Source organism: Chrysochloris asiatica, unplaced genomic scaffold (assembly GCF_000296735.1).
Source record: "Chrysochloris asiatica unplaced genomic scaffold, ChrAsi1.0 scaffold00108, whole genome shotgun sequence".
Taxonomy (NCBI): Eukaryota; Metazoa; Chordata; class Mammalia; order Afrosoricida; family Chrysochloridae; genus Chrysochloris; species Chrysochloris asiatica.
Genome location: NW_006408626.1, coordinates 3,017,305 through 3,023,809, shown reverse-complemented (window position 1 = coordinate 3,023,809; position 6,505 = coordinate 3,017,305). Strand labels below are relative to the sequence as shown.

Here is a 6,505-nt window from a genome sequence, read left to right as displayed (position 1 = left end):
TAGTGTGGTGCTATGGGTTAATGCACAAGACTGCAAAGCTGTTTGACCTGCAAGGTTGGTAGTTCAAGCTCACTAGCTGCTCCTTGGAAACCCTATACAGAGTTGCTATGGGTCAGAAACTACTCGACTGCACTTAACAACAACAAAAACAATTTATAACTTTTTTCCTAGGAAGTCTCCTGTTACTAAATTATAGATGACAACATTTGGTAGACAACTTATTTGGATAGGATCTGGAAGTGGAGATAAACTTCATTACCAATGAGAACACTCAATTTGCTAAATTTGTTTAATCTACCTAATTTCTCATAAAGGACTGACTTAAAAGTCAAATGGGTACCATGAAGACAACCAGTTTACATAGCAATGAAGACTCAACTCTATTAATAGTAAAGGCGCTGCTACTACATATCATTAATATTCCTTTTGAAAAATGGAATCTGCAGCCAAGTGTCTGACTGCTTCAAAATTAGGTGTTTATGAGAAAGGCACCTGGATAACTAAAATGTTCGCTTTATTCCCTTAGCATGTTGGCAGTAGGAAGATAGCCTGACATGATATGTCCAGTAGCTATAACAACAACTCAATTTAGAAAACATTTAGTGAGTGACAGTTAAGATACTAAGATGACAGAACTCTGGACTTCAAGGAAATGAAAGGCTGATACTACTTATTAGACACAAATAAAAAGGATATCGTGTTTGGTAAGGTGGATGGTTAGAGAAAAAAAGGAAGACCCCCAGCGAGATGGATTGGCAAAATGGCAGCATCAATGGGCTTAAGTGTGGCAATGATTGTGAGGTTGGCCCAGGGCTGGGCAGTGTTTTGTTCTGTTATGCATAGGGTCACTATGAGTCAGTACCAACTCGATGGCACCTAACAACAACAAAAACAACATGTACACCATATGTTCAATTTATGGTTGATTTATTCTTTTTTTTACTATCAAGAAATTATTTTTACATGCCTACATGCTTATTTACGAGTTCTGGTGTGGCACTGTAGGATCAGCACTGGATTTTGAACCACAGTGTTGGCTGTACATACACACCAGGTGATCCTCCGAAACTCTATACAGAGTTTCTAGGAGTTGGAACTGACTCAACAGCACTTAATAACAACATTCTATAAACTGAAGGAAACCTTAATCTCAAACTCACTGCTGTGGAGTCAATTCCAACTCATAGTGACCCTGTAAGCTAGAGTAGAATTTTTCCATAGGGTTTCTGAGACTGTTCACCTTTACTAGAGCTGACAGTCTCATCTTTCTCATATGATTAGCAGTCTGCCACTTAAACCACTATGTGAAGGAAGGCAACCACATATACAAATGTTAACATGGAAAAGACAAGGGCCAAATGTGTGTAATGCAAGAGCACAGACATTTGGAATAAGTCCTGCAAATTGACATGAAAGATCTGAGTTTGATTCCTAGACCTGATTCAGATTTTGTGATGACTTGGGGCAAGTCACTCAGGTTTTTTCAGTTTCCATTTCCTCAGCTGTAAAATGGAAGTAACAGTCACTCCTATCAGGGATGACATACAGTTGAGATGATGTATGTCAAGTTGGCATTAGCTCAATCTGAAGGGCAGGTAGATGAGGTTCTAAAACTGAAATGTATCGGCCATTTAAAACATCATTTAGGAGCTATTAATGGTTTGATTTTGTGAGCGGTTTTCAAAGGGATTCAAAAACCACTCACTAGAAGTGTGATGGGTTGAGAGGTGGAGTTGTGCTATCAGCTGGATCGACAGGGAGCAGGGTTAGGATGGAGGAGGACGTGCTGACCACACTTAAGATCCTCATCATCAGTGAGAGTGGGGTAGATAAGCCCAGTCTGCTCTTGAGGTTCACAGATGATACTTTTGATCCAGAACTTGCAGCAAGTTGACTTCCAAGTGAAAACAATATCAGTGGATGGAAACAAGGCTAAACTTGCAATCTGGGATACTGCTGTTCCAGAGATGTTCAGAACATTGCTGCTGTTGTGTGCCATGGAGTTGGTTCCGACTCATAGTGACCCCGTACAAGGTTTCCGAGGCTGTAAATCTTTATGGGAGCAGAAAGCCTCATCTTTCTCCCATGGAACAGCTGGTAGTTTCGAACTGCTGACCTTGCAGTTCGCAGCCCGATTCATAAGCACTATACTACCAGAACTCCCAGCTATTATAGAAGTACATAGAATGTTTTATTAGTTTATGATCTCATAAGAACAGATACCTTTCTTAAATTGGATAATTGGTTAGATTAATTGGAAATGTACTACTTGAGAAATGACATAGTAAATGTGCTAATTGAAAACAAAATTGATAAGGAAAATTGTGAAGTTTACAGAAATGAAGGCCTGAAATTTGCACAAAAGCATTCCATGTTATTTATAGAGGCAAGTGCAAAAACCTGTGATGGTATACAGTGTGTCTTTGAGGAACTGGTTGAAAAGATCATTCAGATCCCTGGATTGTGGGAAAGTGAGAACCAGAATAAAGGAGTAAAACTGACACACAGAGAAGAAGGCCAGGGAGGAGGAGTGGGTGGGGGTTGTTCTGTACTATAAACTCTGGGAAATTCCATCTCTTGCATATTTGATCGGATAACGACATCTATTTGTATATAAACTCTTTAACTGCTATTTTAGGGACCTTGCAGTTTCCTGTAAATATTTACCATCATGATACAAAGCACATATTTGCTTTGTATCATGATGGTAAATATTTACAGGAAATCTCACTCATAACATGTTATGGTAAGCATGCACAGTTTGCAGTCTACAGATTGTTTTTCTTGTTGTTTTTTAAATGTACCATAATATTGGTGTTGTTTTTTTTTTAAGATTTTGTTGTGAATTGGGTGAAAGTTTACAGGGCAGATCATCAGTTTTACATTCAACAAATCATATACTTTGTTTCATTACAATGATTATAATCCCCTCCATGTACCATCAGTTAACAGTATTTCTCTATATTCATTATAGCTCTCTCTCTCTCTTTCTTTCTTTCTTTTTTTTTTTTTTTTTTTTTTTGTAAAAACACTCAGGCATATATAATAATTTAAACCACCAAAGGGCACATTCTGAAAGCCTGCCTCCTGGCCACCAGCTCTCAGTCCCTCTCTTTCCATGAGTCTGGAGTCCTCAGCTGCTCTCTCTTTCCATGTCCTCATCTCTACCTCCATCTCTGGTGTCACTGCTTCTCTGGATAAGGTCTCACATTCCGTTTGTGCTCTTCACCCTTGATGGTCCTAGCATTCTCTGTTTCTGGACTATAAGATTAACTACTGCTTTGTTTTTGTTACAAAACTTCTATGTTTACAACTGCAACAGTCCCAATTAGTCATGATAACAATTATTCACTATTGAATCATAAGAATCATATCCTCATCTCTTTTTACCAGACCCATCTAGACAAGATGAAAACTATTCAGTGGGGCATCTATCTTCCTCTGGATACTCTTAATCTAAACTCTAAATAGGTATGCCTTTATAAGTACATTTGATTTTATGATTTACAGTTATCATGGTTTTTTTTTTAAATGCATCTACTTAGTATTTGTTGATACAAGATCTGCTTTTGATCTACTTTTTGCTTAAATGCTCCTATTGATGATTGAATTACTTAGTTTCTAGAATTCCTGGGAACACTGGATGTATATATATATATATATATATATATATATATTCATCAAACCTAGCAAAATTCCTTTCAGGAACAATAAAGAGCATGATTCCACAGTTTTTCTAGGATGTTTGCTAACAGATTCTCTTTTAGTATTAAAAAAAAATTTCCTAACAGAAAGTAGCCCAAGCTAATTTGTAATTAAACCTCTATTTGTTCCGATGATGCTTCTGTACTAGCATTGATAGGTTAAAGAAGTTTGGTCTTTTTAATTGATTTCAATGAGTAACTCAGTTTAACTGAGTTTTAATTCTGTGGTTTGTACTTTGGGTTCACAGCCCTTTTGTGTAGTATTTTAGTTATGTGGCGATTGACAGATGGTGATAAGATTTTCCCCATTTTGATTTCAAAAAGACATGAATAGTGTGTTTATTGTAATTCAAGTAGTTCTTATAATTTTAAAAATCAACTCCCCTTTTTCATAAATGTTGGTACTGTTTGTCCACATACCTCACTGTGACTTGTATAATGTTTATGAATATATCTGGATCTTATGACTTCTGCTAATGGCTAGTTGATATACAAACTTATTTCTGCATGTTGATGAGCTAGATGGAGAAAAAAAGCTAAAAACACTAAGTGACAATTTGAGAAAGGCATGATGCTTCTGGATTCTGATGTGTATGGAAAAACTCTGTTCCAATGAAAATCTTGATCATTTACTGTAACGAGCCCATAGTTTGTGGAAACCAGCTTGTACAGACTAAGAACTCTTTTCCACAGTAACTAGAAGTATTTGTATATACGAAATAAGCATGTGTTGTCATGGGTAAGTGATGTGAAGTCTATTCTTATTCATTACAACCCTATTTCTAAGGAGCAACTGGTAGGCTTGAACAGCCGACCTTGCAGTTAGCAGTGCAATGCTTACCTTCTAGTGCCACAACAAGACTCCATAAATAAGCATGTAGGCATGCAAAAAAAGTTTCTTTAGAGTAATAAAATTCAACTATAAAATACAAAATAATTTCCTCTTTTAGATTATTTAAGCCCTATGTTCTAGTTTTCTTTAGTTCAAATACCTTTTCAATGACATAAAAGCAACTATCTGACTTCATTTTGGAAAATTTATGTGACAGTAGTATTTTTTAATTCTTTTAAAAACCTATCTAATAACATGTATGTATAGGTATTCTGTCCTGGGTGTAATTACTATTGATGTAATGTTTGCTCTTAGAAAAAATTTAATTACTTTGTAAATTATTTTTTGTGTCCCTGTCTATTGGAAGATTTGGTTTTAATTAAATAAAGTTGTAATTTTAAATGTTCCGGTGTCTCCTGAGATGAAAATTAATCAAATTGTTTCATATTGAGCGTATACAATACTGCAACACAAAATGGAAGCTAGGTTTACAAATAGTTTAAAGAAACAACATGTGAGAGTAGAGAGTTTGTGTTTATTTGTTTGTTTTTATAATCGCTTTTAATGCCAGCTACTGTTCCTAAATAATCCTGGTCTTCTTGGTTGGTTTGAAAATTTCAATTCACTGAGAATAAAAGGAGATACCAAAGTTGAAAGAAAAAGTTGAAATTCTACTGCCATCAGCAAGAGCTCTTTCTAATTATAGAAAGCTCTTTGGGGATTGCACAGATCCTTGATGATATCTCTAATGTTTTACTTGCTATTTTAACTGACTAGGTCAGGTTTATATTCCCTGCACTCTATGATTCTCTACCAGTCTGTCAGCTTCTAGCACTATGGTGGTATATATATTGCTACAATGTTGGAAGCTATGTCACGAGTATTTAAAAATTAAGAGTGCACTCATGACGGACAGGTTTCTATGAGGTTTCTACATAGAGTTAGATTAGGAAGAAAGGCCAACCCAAACCCCCATGATTCAATTGCTTTGGACATACCATCAGAAGGAATCAGTCAGAAGACTGATTATGTTTGGTGAAGTAGAAGGCCAACAAGATGACGATTTGCACAAAATCTGCAACAATGGACTTGAACATGCTGGCAATCATGAGGATGCTACATGACCAGGCAACAGTTTATTCTGTTGTACATGAGGTGACTTTGAGTTGGGGTCTACTAGATGCAGGTCTATTTCAATCTATTAACAAAGTTATTTAAACCCCCATCTGCTAAATAGAAAACTAAGACTCCTAAGGCTCTTCCTAGATTTACTTTATTGACTCTTCTTTATATGTTAACATATATATATATATATATATGTGTGTGTGTGTGTGTTCTTGTTGTTGTTGTGTGCTGTGGAGTCGGTTCCGACTCATAGCGACCCTGTACAGGGTTTCCGAGGCTGTAAGTCGTTACGGGAGCAGAGAGCCTCATCTTTCTCCCGTGGAACAGATGGTAGTTTTGAACTGCTGACTTTGAGGCTCACAGCCCAATTTGTAACCACTATGCTACCAGAGTGCCCTCTCTATATATCTATATAGATATAGATACATGGTTATTAACTGCTGTTACGTCAGTTCCAACTCATAGAGACCCTGTATAGGGTTTCCAAGGAATGGCTAGTGGGTTTGAACCACCAACCTTGTGGTTAGCAGTCCAGTGCGCCACACCAGGACTATATGTTTTACAAACATACACACACATATATACTGCAAATTGGTTTGATTTGCAAGGTCAGAAGTTCAAGTTCATCAGCCACTCCTTGGAAACCCTATACAGGATCACTATGGGTCAACAATTGGAATAACAGTGACATTATATATAGTATATATGTGTGTGTGTATATATATACACACACATATATATGTTGTTAAGTGCCATTGAATCGGTTCTAACTCACAGTAAACTGGCATAGGGTTTCCGAGGAGCTGCTGACCTTGTGGTTCAAACTGGCCTTGCAATCCAGTGA

At 36.8% G+C, this 6,505-nt stretch overlaps 1 pseudogene; it reads left to right on the top strand.

Moving 5' to 3' along the window:
* The first annotated feature begins 1,771 nt into the window (after window positions 1–1,771).
* Window positions 1,772–2,557, top strand: LOC102834579 (annotated as a pseudogene).
* Window positions 2,558–6,505: the final 3,948 nt, after the last annotated feature.